General features: G+C 40.8%; 1 long non-coding RNA gene across 3 annotated transcripts in view; it reads left to right on the top strand.

Annotated features, from left to right (window-relative positions):
• Positions 1 to 24,911, top strand: part of LOC133538672 (uncharacterized) — a 146,848-nt gene extending 121,937 nt beyond the window's left edge. The window contains exons 8-10 of one of the 3 annotated variants that reach the window (XR_009803079.1): positions 3,222 to 3,400; positions 20,433 to 20,487; positions 20,573 to 24,911. This is a non-coding gene — a long non-coding RNA (uncharacterized LOC133538672). Of the gene's footprint in view, positions 1 to 3,221; positions 3,401 to 20,432; positions 20,488 to 20,568 lie in introns of all 3 variants that reach the window. The other 2 variants (XR_009803078.1, XR_009803080.1) reach the window with 2 other exon arrangements.
• The last annotated feature ends 2,367 nt before the right edge of the window (positions 24,912 to 27,278 follow it).

The raw sequence follows: 27,278 nt of genomic DNA, 5'->3' as shown, positions 1-27,278 counted from the left end.
GACAATAATCCAGCTCTGACTGGAGGACAAAGGAGATTTAAATAGGAGCGGGCTGATTGACACCAGGTGTGGCCAGGTGCCAATCAGCCACAGTTGAGGGGAAACAGGGCTCAGGGAGAAAAGCAGGAAATGACCAAAATAAAAGCGCTGACAGGAAACAATGACATACACAGGAAAAACTAAAACAAAACAAAACTGTCAGGGACAAGCCTGACAATATGAAATCTATTGTTGTGTTCCCTGATTTTGAGTGTACATGAATGAAGGTGTGTGTTGCTGAGCCTGACCTGGACATAATCTGGACTGAACCTGGTTTTAAGAACCCTTTAAACAATCTAATTTCATTGACAACCTGGTCTAGTGAAGATAAGGTCATTTTTTAATATATTTATATATATTTTTTAAATAAAATTAAATAAACTGAATAAATAAGAAAAAACATGATCTTGTCAAGTCAAGTCAATTTTATGTATATAGCACGTTTACAACAACTTTTAAATTGAACCAAAGTGCTTTACAGGTTAAAAAAGCATAGAGCAACAAAAACAGAAAACAAACATAGAACATAAACAAAGAATGAGCTGAACAAAATAGTGCAAAAAGCAATATGGTAAAAGGGGTCAAATAAAAAATAAAACATTTGCTAAATAAAAATCATAGTAATAATAAGTGTGACAAATAGAAAAAATAAAACTAAAGCGAAGGGGGGGTGTGTAGGACTAGAAATGGTGGCCTAGTGGGCATCTTGAATAAAAAAAAGTACAACAATATATAAACCTTTGCATAGAAACTAGTAATTAATGAAAATGAGTCAAATTAACTTCAAAGTGATGAGGTGAAGACTTGTCCAGGGTGTACCCCGCCTTCCGCCGGAATGCAGCTGAGATAGGCTCCCTCACCCCCCGCGGCCCCAAATGGGACAAGCAGTCTTCACGGACAGTATGTATCCCCTGCAGGCTTTATTGTTATATATGTGTCCCGTCCATAGAGGACATTTTGTTCCAGCACCGTTCACAGCTATAAGTCGTCTGTTTTCATCGCATACTTCCACAGTATTCTGGACATCTGTGTTGCCGAATCTTTTGCAAAAAGTTCAACGAATAATGGAGACGTCAAAGAAGAAAGCTGTAGGTGGGAAGCGGTGTATTGCGGGCGCCTTTAGCAACACAAACACAGCCGGTGTTTCATTGTTTACATTCCCGAAAGATGATAGTGAAGCTTTACTATGGAACAGAGCGGTCAAGCGAACACGGTTGGATTATACCACACACACACAAAGTACAGTGTATTATGCAGCGATCATTACGAAAGATTGTGTTTCGAAGAGGGTCCCTTGCGAAGGGCAGAGATGGGCATCGCAACCACCCGTCGACTGGTGCTGAAGAAAGTTGCGGGGCTGACCTTCAGGTTGTACAGGTACGACCATATGATCTCACTAAAACATTAGTAACACAATAAGCAGATAAGGGATTTTCCAGAATTATCCTAGTAAATGTGTCTAATAACATCTGAATCGCTCTCACTGTGTAGTCTTTTTTTTTTTTCTTTTTTTCTAGTCCTTAACTCTAACTTTCCTCATCCACAAATCTTTCATCCTTGCTCAAGTTAATGGGGAAATTGTCGCTTTCTCGGTCCGAATCGCCCTCGCTGCTGGTGGCCATGATTGTAAACAATGTTCAGATGTGAGGAGCTCCACAACCCGTGACGTCACGCGCACATCGTCTGCTACTTCTGGTACAGGCAAGGCTTTTTTATTAGCGACAAAAAGTTGCTAACTTTATCGTCGATGTTCTCTACTAAATCCTTTCAGCAAAAATATGGCAATATCGCGAAATGATCAAGTATGACACATAGAATGGACCTGCTATCCCCGTTTAAATAAGAACATCGCATTTCAGTAGGCCAGGGGTGCCCACACTTTTTCTGCAGGCGAGCTACTTTTCAATTGACCAACTCGAGGGGATCTACCTCATTTATATATATCATTTATATTTATTTATTTATGAAAGAGACATTTTTGTAAACAAGTTAAATGTGTTTAATGATAATACAAGCATGTGTAACACATATAGATGTCTTTCTTTCACAAAGACAAGAATATAAGTTGGTGTATTACCTGATTCTGATGACTTGCATTGATTGGAATCAGACAGTAATGATGATAACGCCCACATTTTCAAATGGAGGAGAAAAAAAGTTGTCCTTTCTGTACAATACCACATGAAAGTGGTTGGTTTTTGGCATCTAATTCATCCAGCTTCCATACACTTTACAAGAAAAACTTTGGCGGCAAATTCCGTAGCTTGCTTGATTGACATTCACGGCACCCGAGGGTCTTGTGAGATGACGCTGGCTGCTGCCAGTTCATTATTATGAAAAAATGACAGAGAGGAAGGCGAGAAACACTTTTTATTTCAACAGACTTTCGCGCCGTCCCTTCCGTCAAAACTCTAAAGGCCGACTGCACATTTCCTATCTTCACAATAAAAGCCCTGCTTCATGCTGCCTGCGCTAACAAAATAAGAGTCTCGGAAAGCTGGCGTGCACAAGTGATGTGCACGCCAGCTTTCTGAGGGATCGCTTGTGCACGCCAGTTTTCCGAGACTCTGTATTTAGTTAGCGCAGGCAGCATGAAGCAGGGCTTTTATTGTGAAGATAGGAAATGTGCAGTCGGCCTTTAGAGTTTTGACGGAAGGTACGGCGCGAGAGTCTGTTGAAATAAAAAGTGTTTCTCGCCTTCCTCTCGGTCATATTTTCATAATAATGATCTTGCAGCAGCCAGCGTCATCTCACAAGACCCTCCGGTACCGTGAATGTCATTTAAGTGACGTCTTGGTGAAGATTGATGATCACTCATTTTTAGGTCTATTTTTTTTAAAAGCCTGGCTGGAGATCGACTGACACACCCCCCGCGGTCGACTGGTAGCTCGCGATCGACGTAATGGGCACCCCTGGTCTAAAGCCTTTAAGAGGGGACAGAAAGAGAGAGAAAAGATGACCGTTTTGAGGTGATGGGCCCGTTAGTGCAGGCCCATAAATCGCTACCCCTGCCTTTGCATGTGACGACAATATCTATTAGCCTGATAAAAGTGTGCATGTAAACATCCTGAGTGTCTTTATGTGGCCATCCTCCCGGGCACCATAATCCACCGGGCGTCCACACGGCCTTGTATCAGTGGCTCCACGCCTGATCAGCGGGGTGTGTTTGTGTGTCGATGCAGCGCTCCCACGGTGGACGCTCCCTCCGCCGCACCAGAAGACGTCTGCTCGGGCGATAGCATTGTGTCCCTGTCCAAAGACCTGCCGGCTGCCCTACTCCGCCGTGTCTTTATCATGCTAATACGCACCAGAAGCAGGGAGGCGGGAGGAGAGGAAGGATCGCACCACAAATAGAGGAGAGGTAATCTTTCCCCCTCCTCTCTCTCTCTCTCTCTTTTTCTCTCTTTCTCCACCCTCCTTTCTTCTTCACCCCCCCCCCCTTTCCTTTCCGCCGCCGCCTTTCTTCTCATGCCCGCACCCTCTTCATCTGCCGCTTCCTTATCTCAGCCCTCACTTCTTTGATAATCCCTCTGAACATTGTCTTCATAATTACACACAACAATGATTCCCATCCTTGCAGGAGAAACGTGCACGGAGAATATTTCATATTTCACAGAGAGAGAGAGAATTAATAAGTTGGGCCTCTCGTGTGTGTGTGTGTGTGTGTGTGTGTGTGTTGTTTTAACACCGCTCTTACATTATGCATGCTGACAGCCTGTCCTGTTCCCTTTAAAGGCCCATCTTGTTACCCCATTATATCTGCTTTCCCAGTTAATAGAGCTCTTTGTGTGCCACTTCCCTTCATGCGCATGCTGTTACAACACAAAAGGTCAACGCCGCCACGACCTGCCACCGCCGCCGCCGACACTCGCTCGAGTGACCCAAGCCCACTTGCGTGTGTTTTCAAATGCCTCCTTTGTTTCTCTTTCCCAGTACGCGCTGCTTTCGGAAAAAACCTTCCGTCATTCACATGCCTTATTCTGCATTTGTAAAGCCCTTTTATTTTGAAATCCACAAAATGTCAGACTCGTTTTCGTCGAGGGCCACATTGCAGCTATGGCTCGCTCTCGCCGAGTACAAACCCTGTTTTTATAGGAGTTGGAAACGGTCGGTTTTGGTCGCTAATAAAATAAAGCCTTGCCTGTACCGGAAGTAGCAGACGATGTGTGCGTGATGTCACGGGTTGTAGAGCTCCTCATATCCTAACATTGTCTATAATCATGGCCACCAGCAGCGAGAGCGATTCGGACTGAGAAAGCGACAATTTCCCCCATTAATTTGAGTGAGGATGAAAGATTCGTGGATGAGGAAATGTTTTCATATGCCTCCTTTGTTTCTCTTTCCCAGTACGTGTTGCTTTCGGAAAAAACCTTCCGTCATTCACATGCCTTATTCTGCATTTGTAAAGCCCTTTTATTTTGAAATCCACAAAATGTCAGACTCGTTTTCGTCGAGGGCCACATTGCAGCTATGGCTCGCTCTCGCCGATTACAAACCCTGTTTCTATAGGAGTTGGAAACGGTCGCTTTTGGTCGCTAATAAAAAAAAGCCTTGCCTGTACCGGAAGTAGCAGACGATGTGTGCGTGACGTCACGGGTTGTAGGGCTCCTCATATCCTAACATTGTTTATAATCATGGCCACCAGCAGCGAGAGCGATTCGGACTGAGAAAGCGACAATTTCCCCCATTAAATTGAGCGAGGATGAAAGATTCGTGGATGAGGAAATTTTTTCATATGCCTCCTTTGTTTCTCTTTCCCAGTACGTGTTGCTTTCGGAAAAAACCTTGCGTCATTCACATGCCTTATTCTGCATTTGTAAAGCCCTTTTATTTTGAAATCCACAAAATGTCAGACTCGTTTTCGTCGAGGGCCACATTGCAGCTATGGCTCGCTCTCGCCGAGTACAAACCCTGTTTCTATAGGAGTTGGAAACGGTCGCTTTTGGTCGCTAATAAAAAAAAGCCTTGCCTGTACCGGAAGTAGCAGACGATGTGCGCGTGACGTCACGGGTTGTAGAGCTCCTCATATCCTAACATTGTTTATAATCATGGCCACCAGCAGCGAGAGCGATTCGGACTGAGAAAGCGACAATTTCCCCCATTAATTTGAGTGAGGATGAAAGATTCGTGGATGAGGAAATGTTTTCATATGCCTCCTTTGTTTCTCTTTCCCAGTACGTGTTGCTTTCGGAAAAAACCTTCCGTCATTCACATGCCTTATTCTGCATTTGTAAAGCCCTTTTATTTTGAAATCCACAAAATGTCAGACTCGTTTTCGTCGAGGGCCACATTGCAGCTATGGCTCGCTCTCGCCGAGTACAAACCCTGTTTCTATAGGAGTTGGAAACGGTCGCTTTTGGTCGCTAATAAAAAAAAGCCTTGCCTGTACCGGAAGTAGCAGACGATGTGCGCGTGACGTCACGGGTTGTAGAGCTCCTCATATCCTAACATTGTTTATAATCATGGCCACCAGCAGCGAGAGCGATTCGGACTGAGAAAGCGACAATTTCCCCCATTAATTTGAGTGAGGATGAAAGATTCGTGGATGAGGAAATGTTTTCATATGCCTCCTTTGTTTCTCTTTCCCAGTACGTGTTGCTTTCGGAAAAAACCTTCCGTCATACACATGCCTTATTCTGCATTTGTAAAGCCCTTTTATTTTGAAATCCACAAAATGTCAGACTCGTTTTCGTCGAGGGCCACATTGCAGCTATGGCTCGCTCTCGCCGAGTACAAACCCTGTTTCTATAGGAGTTGGAAACGGTCGCTTTTGGTCGCTAATAAAAAAAAAGCCTTGCCTGTACCGGAAGTAGCAAACGATGTGTGCGTGACGTCACGGGTTGTGGAGCTCCTCATATCCTAACATTGTCTATAATCATGGCCACCAGCAGCGAGAGCGATTCGGACTGAGAAAGCGACAATTTCCCCCATTAATTTGAGCGAGGATGAAAGATTCGTGGATGAGGAAATGTTTTCATATGCCTCCTTTGTTTCTCTTTCCCAGTACGTGTTGCTTTCGGGAAAAACCTTCCGTCACTCACATGCCTTATTCTGCATTTGTAAAGCCCTTTTATTTTGAAATCCACAAAATGTCAGACTCGTTTTCGTCGAGGGCCACATTGCAGCTATGGCTCGCTCTCGCCGAGTACAAACCCTGTTTCTATAGGAGTTGGAAACGGTCGCTTTTGGTCGCTAATAAAAAAAAGCCTTGCCTGTACCGGAAGTAGCAGACGATGTGTGCGTGACGTCACGGGTTGTAGAGTTCCTCACATTGTTTGCAATCATGGCCACCAGCAGCGAGAGCGATTCGGACTGAGAAAGCGACAATTTCCCCCATTAATTTGAGTGAGGATGAAAGATTCGTGGATGAGGAAATGTTTTCATATGCCTCCTTTGTTTCTCTTTCCCGGTACGCGTTGCTTTCGGAAAAAACCTTCCGTCATTCACATGCCTTATTCTGCATTTGTAAAGCCCTTTTATTTTGAAATCCACAAAATGTCAGACTCGTTTTCGTCGAGGGCCACATTGCAGCTATGGCTCGCTCTCGCCGAGTACAAACCCTGTTTCTATAGGAGTTGGAAACGGTCGCTTTTGGTCGCTAATAAAAAAAAGCCTTGCCTGTACAGGAAGTAGCAGACGATGTGCGCGTGATGTCACGGGTTGTGGAGCTCCTCACATCGTAACATTGTTTACAATCATAGCCAGCAGCAGCTAGAGCGATTCAGACTGAGAAAGTGACAATTTTCCCCATTAATTTGAGCGAAGATGAAAGATTCGTGGATGAGGAAATTTAGAGTGAAGGCCTAAAGAAAAAAAAAAGGCGAGGGCAGTGAGATTGATTTAGATGTTATTAGACACATTTACTAGGATAATTCTGGGAAATCCCTTATCTGCCTATTGTGTTGCTACTGTTTTAGGGAGTAAAATAGTACCTTAAAGTTGGAGGGGTGTGGCCACGGGTGTGTTGACGCCAGAGTCTCTGAGAGGAGGACGCTGGGTCCGCTGATCTCCGGTAAGAGGCGACTTATTTCCACAATTTACTCACCGAAAACTGCCGGTTGACATGTAGTCGGGATCCATGTTCGCTTGACCGCTCTGATCCATAGTAAAGCTTCATCTTCGGGAATTTTAAACAAGGAAACACCGTGTGTTTGTGTGGCTAAAGGCTAAAAGCTTCCCACCTACATCTTTCTTCTTTGACGTCTCCATTATTAATTGAACAAATTGCAAAAGATTCAGCAACACAGATGTCCAAAATACTGTGTAATTATGTGATTAAAGCAGACTACTTATAGTTTGGATCGGGCTGGAAAATAATGTCCGCTACAACCCGAGACGTCAAACGACGCGACGTTTTCAACACTTTGCGGGAAATTTAAAATTGCAATTTAGTAAACTAAAGCGGCCGTATTGTCATGTGTTGCAATGTGAATATTTCATCATTGATCAGACTGCGTGGTCGCTAGTAGTGGCTTTCAGTAGGCCTTTAACTTTAGAATTTGATGCCAGCAACACGTGACAAAGAAGTTGGGAAAGGTGGCAATAAATACTGATAAGGTTGAGGACTGCACATCAAACATTTAGTTGGAACATCCCACAGGTGTGCAGGCTAATCGGATAAAAACAGCTTCCCAAAACATGCTCAGTCTTTCACAAGAAAGGATGGGGCGAGGTACACCCCTTTGTCCACAACTGCGTGAGCAAATAGTCAAACAGTTTAAGAACAACGTTTCTCAAAGTGCAATTGCAAGAAATGTAAGGATTTCAACATCTACGGTCCATAATATCATTAAAAGGTTCAGAGAATCTGGATAAAATAACTCCACGTAAGCGGCATGGCCGGAAACCAACATTGAATGACCATGAACCTAACCCTCAGACGGCACTTTAGCAAAAACCGACATTAATCTCTAAAGGATATCACCACATGTGCTCAGGAACACTTCAGAACACCACTGTCACTAAATACAGTTGGTCGCTACATCTGTAAGTGCAAGTTAAAGCTGTACTATGCAAAGCGAAAACCATTTATCAACAACATCCAGAAACACCGCCGGCTTTTCTGGGCCCGAGATCATCTAAGATGGACTGATGCAAAGTGGAAAACTATTCTGTGGTCTGATGAGTCCACATTTCAAATTGTTTTTGGAAATATTCGACATGGTGTCATCCGGACCAAAGGGGAAGCGAAGCATCCACACTGTTATCGACACAAAGTTCAAAAGCCAGCATCTGTGATGGTATGGGGGTGCATTAGGCATGGGTAACTTACACATCTGTGAAGGCACCATTAATGCTGAAAGGTACATACAGGTTTTGGAACAACATATGCTGCCATCTAAGTGCCGTCTTTTTCATGGACGCCCCTGCTTATTTCAGCAAGACAATGCCAAGCCACGTGTTACAACAGCGTGGTTTCGTAGTAAAAGAGTGTGGGTATTTTTCTGGTCCACTTGCAGTCCAGACCTGTCTCCCATCCAAAATGTGTGGCGCATTATGAAGCGTAAAATATGACAGCGGACACCTCGGACCGTTGAACAACTGAAGCTCTACATAAAACAAGAATGGGAAAGAATTCCACTTTCAAAGCTTCAACAATTAGTTTCCTCAGTTCCCAAACCTTTGAGTGTTGTTAAAAGAAAAGGTGATGTAACACAGTGGTGAACATGCCCTTTCCCAACTACTTTGGCACGTGTTGCAGCCATGAATTTCTAAGTTAATTATTATTTGCAAAAAAAAAAAAAAGTTTATGAGTTTGAACATCAAATATCTTTTCTTTGTAGTGCATTCAACTGAATATGGGTTGAAAAGGATTTGCAAATCATTGTATTCTGTTTATATTTACATCTAACACAATTTCTTAACTCATGTGACACATTTCGGGAGTACATCCGCACCGTAACACAACATAAACACAACAGAACAAATACCCAGAGTCCCTTGCAGCACTAACTCTTCCGGGACGCTACAATATACACCGCCCCACTACCCCATACCCCCCACAATCCCGCCCACCTCAACCTCCTCATGCTCTCTCAGGGAGAGCATGTCTCAAATTCCAAGCTGCTGTTTTGAGGCATGTTGAAAAAAATAATGCACTTTGTGACTTCAATAATAAATATGGCAGTGCCATGTTGGCATTTTATTTTTTACATAACTTGAGTTGATTTATTTTGGAAAACCTTGTTACATTGTTTAATGCATCCAGCGGGGCATCACAACAAAATTAGGCATAATAATGTGTTAATTCCACGACTGTATATATCAGTATCGGTTGATATCGGTAGCGGTAATTAGGAGTTGGACAATATCGGATATCGGCAAGAAAGCCATTATCGGACATCTCCAGTTATTACCATTTAAAATGTTTTATTTAGTCTATGCAAGATATCTACTGATTTTGACTAAAATCGCTGAAGGGTTCTCAGGTTAAAAGTTGGATCAGCACCATTTTTTAAATCATTTCTGCACACTCTTCTAGTCACTATTTTTTAAATGTTTGAATTCATCTCCTTCACATGTTTTTCCCGATGTTGATTATGATTGACGGCAGTAGATTTTTTTTTCTTAGGTCGACTCACAATTTTACCATTTGTGAATTATATTTAAGTGAATTATATTTATATAGCGCTTTTCTCTAGTGACTCAAAGCGCTTTTACATAGTGAAACCCAATATCTAAGTTACATTTAAACCAGTGTGGGTGGCACTGGGAGCAGGTGGGTAAAGTGTCTTGCCCAAGGACACAACGGCAGTGACTAGGATGGCAGAAGCGGGAATCGAACCTGCAACCCTCAAGTTGCTGGCACGGCCACTCTACCAACCGAGCTATGCCGCCCCATTTCACTTTTTTTGGTCTATGCAAGAACTCTACTGATTTTAAAGCGCAACATTATCACAACTTCAGAAGGGTTAAAACCAATAAAAAATCAGTTACCAGTGGCTTATTTTATTTTTCGAAGTTTTTTTCAGTTTTACCCATCATGGAATATCCCGAAAAAAGGCTTTAAAGTTCCTGATTTTCGCTATCTGTAAATCCAGCCGTCCATTTTCCTGTGACGTCACATAGTGACGCCAATACAAACAAACATGGCGGATAGAACAGCAACATATAGCGACATTAGCTCGGATTCAGACTCGGATTTCAGCGATTCAACAAATTACGTTTTGAAACGGATGGTTGAAGTATGGAGGCAGGTAGCGAAAACGAAACTGAAGAAGAAACTGAAGCTATTGAGCGAATAGCTATTGAAGCTATTCGGCGATCGCCTTCTAACCAACCACTGGAGCACCTTACGTAAATCCGTCGATTGGTAAGTGTTTGTTTGGCATTATATGTGGTTGGATGGAAAGGCTGGATGCAAATATAGCTACAAATGTACATACTGCTAGCCTAAATATCATGTTAGCATCGATTAGCTGGCAGTCATGCCGTGACCAAATATGTCTGATTAGCACATAAGTCAATAACATCAACAAAACTCACCTTTGTGATTTAGTTGACTTTATCGTTGGAAATACATCTGCTTTGAGTGTCGCAGGATATCCACACATCTCTGTCGTAGCATCGCTATCGTCGGTAAAATGTTCAGAAAAAACGAGGGACTGTTAAATCTTTTGACACTAGTGCAACTTGAATCCGTCGATTGGTATGTGTTTGTTTGGCATTAAATGTGGGTGGAGGGAAAGGCTGGATGCAAATATAGCTACAAATGTACATACTGCTAGCCTAAATATCATGTTAGCATCGATTAGCTGGCAGTCATGTCGTGACCAAATATGTCTGATTAGCACATAAGTCAATAACATCAACAAAACTCACCTTTGTGATTTCGTTGACTTTATCGTTGGAAATGCATCTGCTTTGAGTGTCGCAGGATATCCACACTTCTCTGTCGTAGCATCGCTATCGTCGGTAAAACGTGCAGAACAAACAAGGGACTTTTGCATCTTTTGACACTAGTGCAACTTGAATCCGTCGATTGGTAAGTGTTTGTTTGGCATTAAATGTGGGTGGAGGGAAAGGCTGGATGCAAATATAGCTACAAATGTACATACAGCTAGCCTAAATAGCATGTTAGCATCGATTAGCTGGTAGTCATGCCGTGACTAAATACGTCTGATTAGCACATAAGTCAATAACATCAACAAAACTCACCTTTGTGATTTAGTTGACTTTATCGTTGGAAATGCATCTGCTTTGAGTGTCGCAGGATATCCACACATCTCTGTCGTAGCATCGCTATCGTCGGTAAAACGTGCATAACAAACGAGGAACTTTTGCATCTTTTGACACTAGTGCAACTTGAATTTGTCGATTGGTATGTGTTTGTTTGGCATTAAATGTGGGTGGAGGGAAAGGCTGGATGCAAATATAGCTACAAATGTACATACAGCTAGCCTAAATAGCATGTTAGCATCGATTAGCTGCTAGTCATGCCGTGACTAAATATGTCTGATTAGCACATAAGTCAATAACATCAACAAAACTCACCTTTGTGATTTCGTTGACTTTATCGTTGGAAATGCATCTGCTTTGAGTGTCGCAGGATATCCACACTTCTCTGTCGTAGCATCGCTATCGTCGGTAAAACGTTCAGAAAAAACGAGGGACTTTTAAATCTTTTTACACTAGTGCAACTTGAATCCGTCGATTGGTATGTGTTTGTTTGGCATTAAATGTGGGTGGAGGAAAAGGCTGGATGCAAATATAGCTACAAATGTACATACAGCTAGCCTAAATAGCATGTTAGCATCGATTAGCTGGCAGTCATGCCGTGACCAAATATGTCTGATTAGCACATAAGTCAATAACATCAACAAAACTCACCTTCGTGATTTAGTTGACTTTATTGTTGGAAATGCATCTGCTTTGAGTGTTGCAGGATATCCACACATCTGTCGTAGCATCGCTATTGTCGGTAAAATGTTCAGAAAAAACGAGGGACTGTTAAATCTTTTGACACTAGTGCAACTTGAATCCGTCGATTGGTAAGTGTTTGTTTGGCATTAAATGTGGGTGGAGGGAAAGGCTGGATGCAAATATAGCTACAAATGTACATAGAGCTAGCCTAAATAGCATGTTAGCATTGATTAGCTGGTAGTCATGCCGTGACTAAATACGTCTGATTAGCACATAAGTCAATAACATCAACAAAACTCACCTTTGTGATTTAGTTGACTTTATCGTTGGAAATGCATCTGCTTTGAGTGTCGCAGGATATCCACACATCTCTGTCGTAGCATCGCTATCGTCGGTAAAACGTGCATAACAAACGAGGAACTTTTGCATCTTTTGACACTAGTGCAACTTGAATTTGTCGATTGGTATGTGTTTGTTTGGCATTAAATGTGGGTGGAGGGAAAGGCTGGATGCAAATATAGCTACAAATGTACATACAGCTAGCCTAAATAGCATGTTAGCATCGATTAGCTGATAGTCATGCCGTGACTAAATATGTCTGATTAGCACATAAGTCAATAACATCAACAGAACTCACCTTTGTGATTTCGTTGACTTTATCGTTGGAAATGCATCTGCTTTGAGTGTCGCAGGATATCCACACTTCTCTGTCGTAGCATCGCTATCGTCGGTAAAACGTTCAGAAAAAACGAGGGACTTTTAAATCTTTTTACACTACTGCAACTTGAATATGTCGATTGGTATGTGTTTGTTTGGCATTAAATGTGGGTGGAGGGAAAGGCTGGATGCAAATATAGCTACGAATGTACATACAGCTAGCCTAAATAGCATGTTAGCATCGATTAGCTGGCAGTCATGCCGTGACCAAATATGTCTCATTAGCACATAAGTCAATAACATCAACAAAACTCACCTTTGTGATTTCGTTGACTTTATCGTTGGAAATGCATCTGCTTTGAGTGTCGCAGGATATCCACACATCGCTGTCGTAGCATCGCTATTGTTGGTAAAATGTTCAGAAAAAACGAGGGTCTGTTAAATCTTTTGACATTAGTGCAACTTAAACCCGTCGATTGGTATGTGTTTGTTTGGCATTAAATGTGGGTGGAGGGAAAGGCTGGATGCAAATATAGCTACAAATGAGGCATAACGATGCAATATGTACATACAGCTAGCCTAAATAGCATGTTAGCATCGATTAGCATGCCGTGCTAATCGATGCACACTCCACGTAAGTCGACTTGAATCCGTCCCTGATCGTGTTGTTACACACTCCGACAACACACCGACGAGGCATGATGTCTCCAAGGTGCGGAAAACAGTCGAAAAAACTGAAAATAACAGAGCTGATTTGACTTGTGTGTGTAATGTGTTTGTAAAAATGGCGGATTGCTTCATGCTGTGACGTCACAGGTGAAAGGTCATTGCTCCGACAGCGAACAATTGAAAGGCGTTTAAATCGCCAAATTCACCCTTTTAGAGTTCGGAAATCAGTTAAAAAAAACATATGGTCTTTTCTCTGCACCATCAAGGTATATATTGACTCTTACATAGTTCTGGTGATAATGTTCCCCTTTAATGAAAATGGCTGGATGGACTTCGGTGTCCTCTTTCATGCATTCTGAGATTCAAAAAAAAAAAAGTCCAGCAAGTACTGTATTGATTTTGAATGCCGTTTCATCAGGTGAAAGGTCAGATCTACGCCTATGTTGTATTGTCGAGATCCTGGGATTATCGTAAACCGGAGAACAACTCTACTGATTTCGAAGCCCATCTGAGATGTTTGGCGATATCAGCGGGTCAAAGGTCAAATAATGGCACGTTCATTATCTGCGCTCCAGCAGTCACATGATTTGAACGCGTGATTTAACCGTCAAAGCAAGTTGACTATTGATTTTGAAAAATCTGGCTTAGGATCTGAGGTTGTTTGTTTCCTGTCAGCCCTGATTTTTTCGATCCGGCCTTTGTCGAGCCTTTAGTGTGACTTAACTAAAGCAAGAACTCTGTTAATTATGGGCCAAGACTGGCTCAAATGGGTTAAATACATCATGTCAAAGCAAGAACTCTATGCATTTTAAAATCTAGCAGAGACAAGCCTTTATAAGTAGTGGTAGTCAAAAATCAGTACACTTCCTGTTCTACGATATGTTCTACGATTTTCAAGCAAGAAGACAATTGATTTTAGAAACATCTGATCCATGTTGTTTGAAAGGGTCATATCTTGTTGGTTTTTCTGCATTTAAAACACTTCCTTGTGGTCTAAAAAACACGTAATGGTGGTTCTTTGGTCAAAAGGTTGCATGGATTATGTTTGAGGGACTATATATTTCAGCCGCTTTCTGCACCGTTGTGTCGGCGGTCTTATTTACTGCGTCTTCTCCCCGCCAGCCATGTTGTAGTTTTCATTAATTTCTACTCTTATTTTTTTGTGGTAGAGTGATAGGAGCTCATACTTGTTGGTCACATAAAACATTTATAAAGTTTTGTTCTTTGATGAATTTATCATGAGTCTACTGAAAATGTGACCTAACCTGCTGGGTCAAAAGTATACATACAGCAATGACATCACATGGACAAAGATTAGACCTTCTGGAGGAAAGTTCTGTGTTCAGATGAAACAAAAATTGAGCCGTTTGGCCACAATACCTAGCAATATGTTTGGAGGAGAAAATGTGAGGCGTTTAATCACATGCACACCACACCTACCGTCAAGCATGGTGGTGGTGGTAGTATTATGCTCTGGGCCTGTTTTGCTTTGTCAATCCGGCCTTTGTCAAGCCTTTAGTGTGACTTAACTAAAGCAAGAACTCTGTTTATATTGGGCCAAGACTGGCTCAAAATGGGATTATTACATCATGTCAAAGCAAGAACTCTGCATTTTAAAATATAGCTGAGACAGGCCTTTATATGTAGTGGTAGTCAGACATCAGTACACTTCCTGTCAACGCCGTCTTTGCGCTTTTCCGATATGTTCTACAATTTTCAAGCAAGAAGACAATTGATTTTAGAAACATCTGATCCATGTTGTTTGAAAGGGTCATATCTTGTTTGTTTTTCTGCATTTAAAACACTTCCTTGTGGTCTAAAAAACACATAATGGTGGTTCTTTGGTCAAAAGGTTGCATGGATTATGTTTGAGAGACTATATCTTTCAGCCGCTTTCTGCACCGTTGTGTCGGCGGTCTTATTTACTGCGTCTTCTCCCCGCCAGTCATGTTGTAGTTTTCATTAATTTCTACAACTCTTATTTTTTTGTGATAGAGTGATAGGAGCTCATACTTGTTGGTCACAAAAAACATTTATGAAGTTTTGTTCTTTTATGAATTTATCATTAGTCTACTGAAAATGTGACCAAATCTGCTGGGTCAAAAGTATACATACAGCAATGACATCACATGGACAAAGATTAGACCTTCTGGAGGAAAGTTCTGTGTTCAGATGAAACAAAAATTGAGCCGTTTGGCCACAATACCTAGCAATATGTTTGGAGGAGAAAATGTGAGGCGTTTAATCACATGCACACCACACCTACCGTCAAGCATGGTGGTGGTAGTATTATGCTCGGGGCCTGTTTTGCTTTGTCAATCCGGCCTTTGTCAAGCCTTTAGTGTGACTTAACTAAAGCAAGAACTCTGTTTATATTGGGCCAAGACTGGCTCAAAATGGGATTATTACATCAAGTCAAAGCAAGTACTCTATGCATTTTAAAATATAGCTGAAACAGGCCTTTATATGTAGTGGTAGTCAGACATCAGTACACTTCCTGTCAACGCCGTCTTTGCGCTTTTCCGATATGTTCTACAATTTTCAAGCAAGAAGACAATTGATTTTAGAAACATCTGATCCATGTTGTTTGAAAGGGTCATATCTTGTTGGTTTTTCTGCATTTAAAACACTTCCTTGTGGTCTAAAAAACACGTAATGGTGGTTCTTTGGTCCAAATGTTGCATCGATTATGTTTAAGAGAATATATATTTCAGCCGCTTTTTGCACCGTTGTGTCGGCGGTTTTATATTACAGCGTCTTCTCCCCGCCAGCCATGTTGTAGTTATTTGCGCTCCCATAGCGAGTCTACCGACAGATATAACTTACAACTATATGCTACTTTGTATTAGAAATGGCAACAATGGAGGATGCATCTGCATGTACGAGCCAGTCTGCCCCACAATAATAAGATTGATTGATTGAAACTTTCATGAGTAGATTGCACAGTACAGTACATATTATGTACAATTGACCACTAAATGGTAACACCCGAATACATTTTTCAACTTGTTTAAGTAGGGGTCCACGTTAATCAATTCATGGGTGAAGTAAAAGAAGGAACTTATGGACGACACCATCAGACTACAATGGCGAAAATTCCTACCATATATCCGCTGACGTCCCAGATGGCAAAAACGACAGAAATTGGACTAATTTAAAACGTCTGGTCTCACGGAAGTTTTGAGGAAATGCAAGGTTGTTTTCTACTTTTCTCCACCATGCCTCCACAGTTTGATTATATTTTGGACTTATGCAGATCCCAAATACACAAAAACAGAGACCAATAGGTTGTTTTGCAGAATAGTTTCCCTTTAAAGCAAGAAGACAATTGATTTTAGGAGCATCTGATCCATGTTGATTAAGGCACCCGAGGGTCAAAGCACAGACAAATCTTTGCCCTCTCAGGGATTCGTGTCCTCTTTTAAAACAAGCCCACTATTCAATATAAATGATATGAACTGAGGTCAAAGGTCAGCGTGTTTTACTTTTCAGTGCATTCACAACGCTTCACTTTTTCCACATTTTTTGTTGCAGCCTTACACCAAAAAGGAATGAATTAATTCTTGTCCTCTAAATTCTACACAAAATACCCCATAATGAAAGTGTGAAAATGTTTTCTTTTTATTTTGCAAATTTATTTAAAAAAGATAAATAAATACAAATATCACATGTACATAAGTATACACAGCCTTTGGTCAATACTTTGTTGATGCACCTTTGGCAGCAATTACAGCCTCAAGTACAAACCCCGTTTCCATATGAGTTGGGAAATTGTGTTTTGCAAATCCTTTTCAACCCATATTCAGTTGAATATGCCATGAAATTCTAAGTTAATTATTATTTGCAAAAAAATAATAGAGTTTATCAGTTTGAATATATTGTCTTTGTAGTGCATTCAATTGAATATGGGTTGAAAAGGATTTGCAAATCATTGTATTCCCTTTATATGTACATTTAACACAATTTCCCAACTCTTATGGAAACAGGGTTTGTATTTTTAAATACGATGCCACAAGCTTGGCACACTTATCTTTGGGCAGTTTGGCCCATTCCGCATGCATACATTTTTCCATGTGCGGCCCTCTGTGGAAAAAGTTTGGACACCCCTGCTCTATAACTTCCCGAATCAATCGGATGTTCTTTTGTGCAATTTGGCTGCCCAAATGAAATGAATAAAACATGTGCGATTGTACAATCCCCGTTTCCATATGAGTTGGGAAATTGTGTTAGATGTAAATATAAACAGAATACAATAATTTGCAAATCCTTTTCAACCCATATTCAGTTGAATATGCTACAAAGACAACATATTTGATGTTCAAACTCATAAACTTTTATTTTTTTGCAAATAATAATTAACTTTGAATTTCATGGCTGCAACACATGTCAAAGTAGTTGGGAAAGGGCATGTTCACCACTGTTTTGCATCACCTTTTCTTTTAAAAACACTCAATAAACGTTTTGGGAACTGAGGAAACTAATTGTTGAAGCTTTGAAAGTCGAATTCTTTCTCATTCTTGTTTTATGTAGAGCTTCAGTCCTTCAACAGTCCGGGGTTTCCATTGTCGTATTTTACGCTTCATAATGCGCCACAAATTTTCGATGGGAGACAGGTCTGGACTGCAGGCGGGCCAGGAAAGTACCCATACTCTCTTTTTACGGAGCCACGCTGTTGTTAAACTTGTCTTGCTGAAATAAGCAGGGGCGTCCATGATAACGTTGCTTGGATGAGAACATATGTTGCTCCAAAACCTGTATGGACCATTCAGGATTAATGGTGCCTTCACAGATGTGTAAGTTACCCATGCCTTGGGCACTAATGCACCCCCATACCATCACAGATGCTGGCTTTTCAACTTTGCGCCTATAACAATCCAGATGGTTATTTTCCACTTTGTTCCGGGGGACACCACGTCCACAGTTTCCAAATATAATTTGAAATGTGGACTCGTCAGACCACAGAACACTCTTCCACTTTGCATCAGTCCATTTTTGGTGAGCTTGGGCCCAGCGAAGGCAGCAGCGTTCATTGGTTTTGGGTTTTGCTTTGCATAGTAGAGTTTTAACTTGCACTTACAGATGTAGCAACCAACTGTAGTTACTGACAGTGGTTTTATGAAGTGTTCCTGAGCCCATGTGGTGATATCCTTTACACACTGATGTCGGTTTTTGATGCAGTACCGCCTGTGGGATCAAAAGTCCGTAATAACATCGCTTACGTGCAGGGATTTCTCCAGATTCTCTGAACCTTTTGATGATTTTACGGACCGTAGATGGTAAAAAAAAATCCCTAAATTCCTTGCAATAGCTCGTTGAGAAATGTTGTTCTAAAACTGTTCGACAATTTTCTTACAAATTGGTGACCCTCGCCCCATCCTTGTTTGGGAATTACTTAGCATTTCATGGAAGCTGCTTTTATACCCAATCATGGCACCCACCTGTTCCCAATTAGCCTGCACACTTGTGGGATGTTCCAAATAAGTGTTTGATGAGCATTCCTCAACTTTATCAGTATTTATTGCCACCTTTCCCAACTTCTTTGTCACGTGTTGCTGGCATCAAATTCTAAAGTTAATGATTATTTGCACACAAAAAAATGTTTATCAGTTTGAACATCAAATCATTATCCATGCGTTTGTTACGTCTCGTCTCGATTACTGTAACGTATTATTTTGGGGTCTCCCCATGTCTAGCATTAAAAGATTACAGTTGGTACAAAATGCGGCTGCTAGACTTTTGACAAGAACAAGAAAGTTTGATCACATTACACCTGTACTGTATATACCTTTATATACATATATACATACATATATACCTATACTGTATATACCTTTATATACATATATACATACATATATACCTGTACTGTATATACCTTTATATACATATATACATACATATATACCTATACTGTATATACCTTTATATACATATATACATACATATATACCTATACTGTATATACCTTTATATACATATATACATACATATATACCTGTACTGGCTCACCTGCACTGGCTTCCTGTGCACTTAAGATGTGACTTTAAGGTTTTACTACTTATGTATAAAATACTACACGGTCTAGCTCCATCCTATCTTGCAGATTGTATTGTACCATATGTCCCGGCAAGAAATCTGCGTTGAAAGGACTCCGGCTTATTAGTGATTCCCAAAGCCCAAAAAAAGTCTGCGGGCTATAGAGCGTTTTCATTTCGGGCTCCAGTACTCTAGAATGCCCTCCCGGTAAAAGTTCGAGATGCCACCTCAGTAGAAGCATTTAAGTCTCACCTTAAAACTCATTTGTATACTCTAGCCTTTAAATAGACTCCCTTTTTAGACCAGTTGATCTGCCGTTTCTTTTCTTTTTCTCCTATGTCCCACTCTCCCTTGTGGAGGGGGTCCGGTCCGATCCGGTGGCCATGTACTGCTCGCCTGTGTATCGGCTGGGGACATCTCTGCGCTGCTGATCCGCCTCCGCTTGGGATGGTTTCCTGCTGGCTCCGCTGTGAACGGGACTCTCGCTGCTGTGTCGGATCCGCTTTGGACTGGACTCTCGCGACTGTGTTGGATCCATTGTGGATTGAACTTTCACAGTATCATGTTAGACCCGCTCGACATCCATTGCTTTCCTCCTCTCCAAGGTTCTCATAGTCATCATTGTCACCGACGTCCCACTGGGTGTGAGTTTTTCCTTGCCCTTATGTGGGCCTACCGAGGATGTCGTAGTGGTTTGTGCAGCCCTTTGAGACACTAGTGATTTAGGGCTATATAAGTAAACATTGATTGATTGAAATATGTTGTCTTTGTAGCATATTCAACTGAATATGGGTTGAAAAGGATTTGCCAATCATTGTATTCTGTTTATATTTACATCTAACACAGTTTCCCAACTCATATGGAAACAGGGTTTGTACTTGATGGCACTAATTACTGCTGTGGTCGCCATCATTCCTTAGAGTCAGGACATGCTTTGGACACTTCTACTTACAAATGACATGAAGGCGATTGCATGCAATCTTCTCTTTATTATAATAAGGCACGTGAAATCATATCTGCTCATCTTCTTGTGTTGTTGTTTTTTCTTCTTCCCTTTCCCTGCTTGGCCTTGTGCACATCCCTCATGTGACTGCGGGCCTGTGCCGCTGATCCGTGGATGCTAATGGGCCTTCCCGCTGCTTCCACGGCACACACCATTACTGCTGCAGGAACACCCCTGGAGGCTGGCTGCCTGTTTACTTAGAAGGGAGAAAAATAAAAAAGGTACGAATGAAAACGGGAAAAAAAACAATATTTGTGTGTGTGATACTCACGTGCATGTGTGTGTGTGTGTGTGTGTGTGAGGAAGTGCGCGTGTGTGTAGGTGATTTCACGGCGAGGATTAAAGAGGGTCAGGTATGATATCTTGTTTCCTGTGACCCGCTCATCGCAAGCTTTCCCACACTCATCACTTGACTCTATCACATCCTTCATCCCAGACACACACACACACACACACACACACACCGAGCTGGCTTGTAAATCCACATTATCTCCAGATACCTGTGCATGTGTGCTTAAACCTCTATGTGTGTGTGTGTGTGTAGCGTTATAGTCCTGTCACACTCAACACCCTAGAGCAGGGGTCACCAACGCGGTGCCCCGTAAGGACCAGATGAGTCGCCCGCTGGCCTGTTCTAAAAATAGCTCAAATAGCAGCACTTACCAGTGAGCTGCCTCTATTTTTTAAATTGTATTTATTTACTAGCAAGCTGGTCTCGCTTTGCTGGACATTTTTAATTCTAAGAGAGACAAAACTCAAATAGAATTTGAAAATCCAAGAAAATATTTGAAAGACTTGGTCTTCACTTGTTTAAATAAATTCATTTATTTTTTTACTTTGCTTCTTATAACTTTCAGAAAGACAATTTTAGAGAAAAATACAACCTTAAAAATGATTTTAGGATTTTTAAACACATATACCTTTTTACCTTTTAAATTTCTTCCTCTTCTTTCCTGACAATTTAAATCAATGTTCAAGTAAATTATTTTTTTTATTGTAAGGAATAATAAATACATTTTGATTTAAGTCTTCATTTTAGCCTCTGTTTTTTCGATGAGGAATATTTGTGAAATATTTCTTCAAACTCATGATCAAAATAAAAAATAAATATTCCGGCAAATCTATAAAATCTGTAAAATCAAATTTAAATCTTATTTCCAGGTCTTTTGAATTTCTTTTAAAATTTTTGTTCTGGAAAATCTAGAAGAAATAATGATTTGTATTCGTTAGAAATATAGCTTGGTCCAATTTGTTATATATTCTAACAAAGTGCAGATTGGATTTTAACCTGTCATCAAAATTCTAAAATTGATCTTAATCAGGAAAAATTACTAATGATGTTCCATAAATTGTTTTTTTAATTTTTTCAAAAAGATTCGAATTAGCTAGTTTTTCTTTCCTTTTTTTTCGGTTGAACTTTGAATTTTAAAGAGTCGAAATGGAAGATAAACTATGTTTCAAAATTTTTAAACACATATACCTTTTTACCTTTTAAATTCCTTCCTCTTCTTTCCTGACAATTTAAATCAATGTTCAAGTAGATATTTTTTTTTATTGTAAAGAATAATAAATACATTTTAATTTAATTCTTCATTTTAGCTTCTGTTTTTTCGACGAAGAATATTTGTGAAATCCATCCATCCATCCATTTTCTACCGCTTATTCCCTTTTGGGGTCGCGGGGGGCGCTGGCGCCTATCTCAGCTACAATCGGGCGGAAGGCGGGGTACACCCTGGACAAGTCGCCGGTGTTGTCTATTTGTGAAATATTTCTTCAAACTTATTATGATGAAAATTCAAAAAAATTATTCCGGCAAATCTATAAAATCTGTAAAATCAAATTTAAATCTTATTTCCAAGTCTTTTGAATTTATTTTAAAATTTTTGTTCTGGAAAATCTAGAAGAAATAATGATTTGTCTTTGTTAGAAATATAGCTTGGTCCAATTTGTTATATATTCTAACAAAGTGCAGATTGGATTTTAACCTATTTAAAAAATGTCATCAAAATTCTAAAATGAATCTTAATCAGGAAAAATTACTAATGATGTTCCATAAATTCTTTTTTGAATTTTTTCAAAAAGATTCGAATCAGCTAGTTTTTCTCTTCATTTTTTTCGGTTGAATTTTGAATTTTAAAGAGTCCAAATTGAAGATAAACTATGTTTCAAAATTTACTTTGCTTATTATAACTTTCAGAAAGACAATTTTAGAGAAAAAATACAACCTTAAAAAGGTTTTTAGGATTTTTAAACACATATACCTTTTTACCTTTTAAATTCCTTCCTCTTCTTTCCTGACAATTTAAATCAATGTTCAAGTAGATAATTTTTTTTATTGTAAAGAATAATAAATACATTTTAATTTAAGTCTTCATTTTAGCTTCTGTTTTTTCGACGAAGAATATTTGTGAAATATTTTTTCAAACTTATTATGATAAAAATTCAAAAACCTTATTCTGGCAAATCTATAAAATCTGTAAAATCAAATTTAAATCTTATTTCAAAGTCTTTTGAATTTCTTTTAAAATTTTTGTTCCGAAAAATCTAGAAGAAATAATTATTTGTCTTTGTTAGAAATATAGCTTGGTCCAATTTGTTATATATTCTAACAAAGTGCAGATTGGATTTTAACCTATTTAAAACATGTCATCAAAATTCTAAAATTAATCTTGATTTGGAAAAATTATTAATGATGTTCCATAAATTATTTTTTAATTTTTTTCAAAAAGATTCGAATCAGCTAGTTTTTCTCTTCATTTTTTTCGGTTGAATTTTGAATTTTAAAGAGTCAAAATCCAAGATAAACTCTGTTTCAAAATTAAATTTTCATTTTTTTTCAGGTTTTCTCCTCTTTTAAACCGTTCAATTAAGTGTTTTTTTCATCATTTATTCTTTACAAAAAACCTTCCGTAAAAGGAAAAAAAATGTGTGACGGAATGACGGACAGAAATACCCATTTGTTTTTATATACAGTATATAGATGTATTTATTAAAGGTAAATTGAGCAAATTGGCTATTTCTGGCAATTTATTTAAGTGTGTATCAAACTGGTAGCCCTTCCCATTAATCAGTACCCAAGAAGTAGCTCTTGGTTTCAAAAAGGTTGGTGACCCCTGCCCTAGAGTGTGTGTGTGTGTGTTTCCTGTAACTCATTGCAGGTTATGATAACAACCGCTTCTCCTGTCAGCAGCCCATAACGTCAGATTTACAGGGTTGCCCCCGGTTACTAGCGGGGGCTAGTGTGGCTGAGTGATTCTCCAGCATCTGACGGAGTCAGACAGACCATTCATCACAGATAGAAGCTCCGCCACCCCCCCCAACCCCCTTCCAAAAAAAAAGTAGAATATACAGTAAAGTAGTGGTTCTGAAATGGGGGTACTTGAAGGTATGCCAAGGGGTACGTGAGATTTTTTTTTTAAATATTCTAAAAATAGCAACAATTCAAAAATCATTTATAAATATATTTATTGACTAATACTTCAACAAAATATGAATGTAAGTTCATAAACTGTGAAAAGAAATGCAACAATGCAATATTCAGTGTTGACAGCTAGATTTTTTTGTGGACATGTTCCATAAATATTGATGTTAAATATTTCCTTTTTTGTGAAGAATTGTTAAGAATTAAGTTGATGAATCCAGAATGATCTCTATTACAATCCTCAAAGAGGGCTCTTTAAGTTGATAATTACTTTTACGTGTAGAAATCTTTATTTATAATTGAATTTATTTGAGTTTATTTTGTAGTTCTGATGGCTTCATCTGACCGGGATCTTCAGCTCTCACTGGATCGGTTCGCAGCCGAGTGTGAAGCGACCGGAATGAGAATCAGCACCTCCAAGTCCGAGTCCATGGTTCTCGCCCGGAAAAGGGTGGAATGCCATCTCCGGGTTGGGGAGGAGACCCTGCCCCAAGTGGAGGAGTTCAAGTACCTAGGAGTCTTGTTCACGAGTGAGGGAAGAGTGGATCGTGAGATCGACAGGCGGATCGGTGCGGCGTCTTCAGTAATGCGGACGTTGTACCGATCCGTTGTGGTGAAGAAGGAGCTGAGCCGGAAGGCAAAGCTCTCAATTTACCGGTCGATCTACGTTCCCATCCTCACCTATGGTCATGAGCTTTGGGTCATGACTGAAAGGATAAGATCACGGGTACAAGCGGCCCAAATGAGTTTCCAGGTCTCTCCCTTAGAGATAGGGTGAGAAGCTCTGCCATCCGGGAGGAACTCAAAGTAAAGCCGCTGCTCCTCCACATGGAGAGGAGCCAGATGAGGTGGTTCGGGCATCTGGTCAGGATGCCACCCGAACGCCTCCCTAGGGAGGTGTTTAGGGCACGTCCACGGGGAAGACCCAGGACACGTTGGGAAGACTATGTCTCCCGGCTGGCCTGGGAACGCCTCGGGATCCCCCGGGAAGAGCTAGACGAAGTGGCTGGGGAGAGGGAAGTCTGGGCTTCCCTGCTTAGGCTGCTGCCCCCGCGACCCGACCTCGGCTAAGCGGAAGAGAGATGGATGGATGGATGGATGAGTTTATTTTTCAACAAGTTTGTTACTTTTATATCTTTTTTTTCCCAAATAGTTCAAGAAAGACCACTACAAATGAGCAATATTTTGCACTGTTATACAATTTAATAAATCAGAAACTGATGACATAGTGCTGTATTTTACTTCTTTATCTCTTGTTTTCAACCAAAAATGCTTTGCTCCGATTAGGGGGTACTCGAATTAAAATAATGTTCACAGGGGGTACATCACTGAAAAAAGGTTGAGAACCACTGCAGTAAAGGAGTAAAAAAAAAGTAGAGTATTTCTTTAAAAAACCCAAAAAAAACGCCACACCCCAATTAGCTGAACACCACCCTTTTAAATCAGTCTTTCAGGAAATTATTGATTTACTAAGACTTCTATTATGCGTCGTAGTAGACGTCTTTAACACAAGAGCACACAAGTTTGCATTAATGATTCTCCTTTATACAATAGCACTCCAATAAGGTCTAATCCAGGGGTGTCAAACTCATTTTAGCTCAGGGGCCGCAGGGAGGAAAATCTGCCAGATTATTAAAATCATGGCATTAAAACCGTCATAACTGGGACTTTAGTGCTGTTTGTTTTCCCGTGGTGCAAAGCGACTGGACCGGACATGGCGTGAAGGTAATGACATCTTTTATTATTAACTCGAAAATATTACATAAACAAACGACGCTCTCAGTGGAGGTACAAAACTTGGCTATGAAAACAAAAAACTATTACTATAACGTAAACTATGGACATAAAAACTCGCAAACTGTGGCATGAATAACGAAAACTTACGTGGAATGAAAAAAGAGCATGGATCATCAGCATGAATAACAAAGGTGTGGAGAAGGGTAATGTCGCCAGGCTGGCTGCCTGGCAACTACAGGCTTAAATAGTGGTGCAGTGATTGACAGGTGCGTGAGTCGTGAACACATAACAGGTGAAACTAATGAGTTGGCGAGGTGACAACATGAACAAGAGGGCACAATGAGTCCAAAACCAAACAGAACGTGACCACAAAACATGACAAAAACTAAAAAAACAAAGACAACTTTAAATAATAAATGAGTTGTACTTGTATAGCGCTTTTCTACCTTCAAGGTACTCAAAGCGCTTTGACACTACTTCCACATTTACCCATTCACACACACATTCACACACTGATGGAGGGAGCTGCCATGCAAGGCGCCAACCAGCACCCATCCGGAGCAAGGGTGAAGTGTCTTGCTCAGGACACAACGGACGTGACGAGGTTGGTACTAGGTGGGGATTGAACCAGGGCCCCTCGGGTTGCGCACGGCCACTCTACCACTGCGCCATGCCGCCCCTTTGGACTGTTTTCTTTTTCTTACTTTGGCCAAAAATAGAACAAACACGTTCTGAAAACATTACAATAAGAATATAGAAAAAAATACCGGCAGCAGTAAAGTTTAGATCCATAAAGGAAGAAAGGGAGGTTAAAACTATTCAAAAGGGTTAAGTTGACCTGTCTTGTGTTTGGGGCGACGAGGGTGCCAAGTGACGATATGTTCAAAGCAGAAGACACAGACCGGCAGGTTTGAAGTTTCATGTGGGTTGAGGAGGAGGAGGAGCCACAGTCCCCCTTTTACTGTTTACCTCTTGCTTGGCCCCGGTATAAACCGTTTGCTCGCCTAACAGAATTGCTATGGTGACATCCAGTGGACACATTATGATCGGCAGTTTCTTGTGTTAATATAGACCAGTTGATCTGCCGCTTCTTTTCTTTCTCCTATGTCCCCCCCTCCCTTGTGGAGGGGGTCCGGTCCGATGACCATGGATGAAGTACTGGCTGTCCAGAGTCGAGACCCAGGATGGACCGCTCGCCTGTATCAGTTGGGGACGTCTCTACGCTGCTGATCCGCTTGAGATGGTTTCCTGTGGACGGGACTCTCGCTGCTGTCTTGGATCCGCTTGAACTGGACTCTCGCGGCTGTGTTGGAGCCACTATGGATTGAACTTTCACAGTATCATGTTAGACCCGCTCGACATCCATTGCTTTCGGTCCCCTGGGGGGGGTTGCCCACATCTGAGGTCCTCTCCAAGGTTTCTCATAGTCAGCATTGTCACTGGCGTCCCACTGGATGTGAATTCTCCCTGCCCACTGGGTGTGAGTTTTCCTTGCCCTTTTGTGGGTTCTTCCGAGGATGTTGTAGTCGTAATGATTTGTGCAGTCCTTTGAGACATTTGTGATTTGGGGCTATATAAATAAACATTGATTGATTGATTGATTGAAAAAACAAAAAAGGCAGCTAATTTTTATACTTGGCAAACTCATCACGCGGGGTGGAAAAAAAATATTCTAGGGCCTGATCTGGCCTGCGGGCCGTACGTTTGACACCCCTGCTCTAGTGGCAGCAGCTTCAAACTCCCCCTCTTATTGCAAGTCTCGAGTTGTATGTCATAATATGTAAATGTGCTGTGCTCGAGGTTTTTGCCAGGTTTCAAACTAAGCCCTTCCCCCATAGGAGTTTAGTTTGGGCC

Source organism: Nerophis ophidion, linkage group LG20 (genome assembly GCF_033978795.1).
Source record: "Nerophis ophidion isolate RoL-2023_Sa linkage group LG20, RoL_Noph_v1.0, whole genome shotgun sequence".
Classification (NCBI taxonomy): Eukaryota; Metazoa; Chordata; class Actinopteri; order Syngnathiformes; family Syngnathidae; genus Nerophis; species Nerophis ophidion.
Note: the sequence above shows the minus strand (reverse complement) of the source record. Positions and strands in the feature narration are given on the sequence as shown.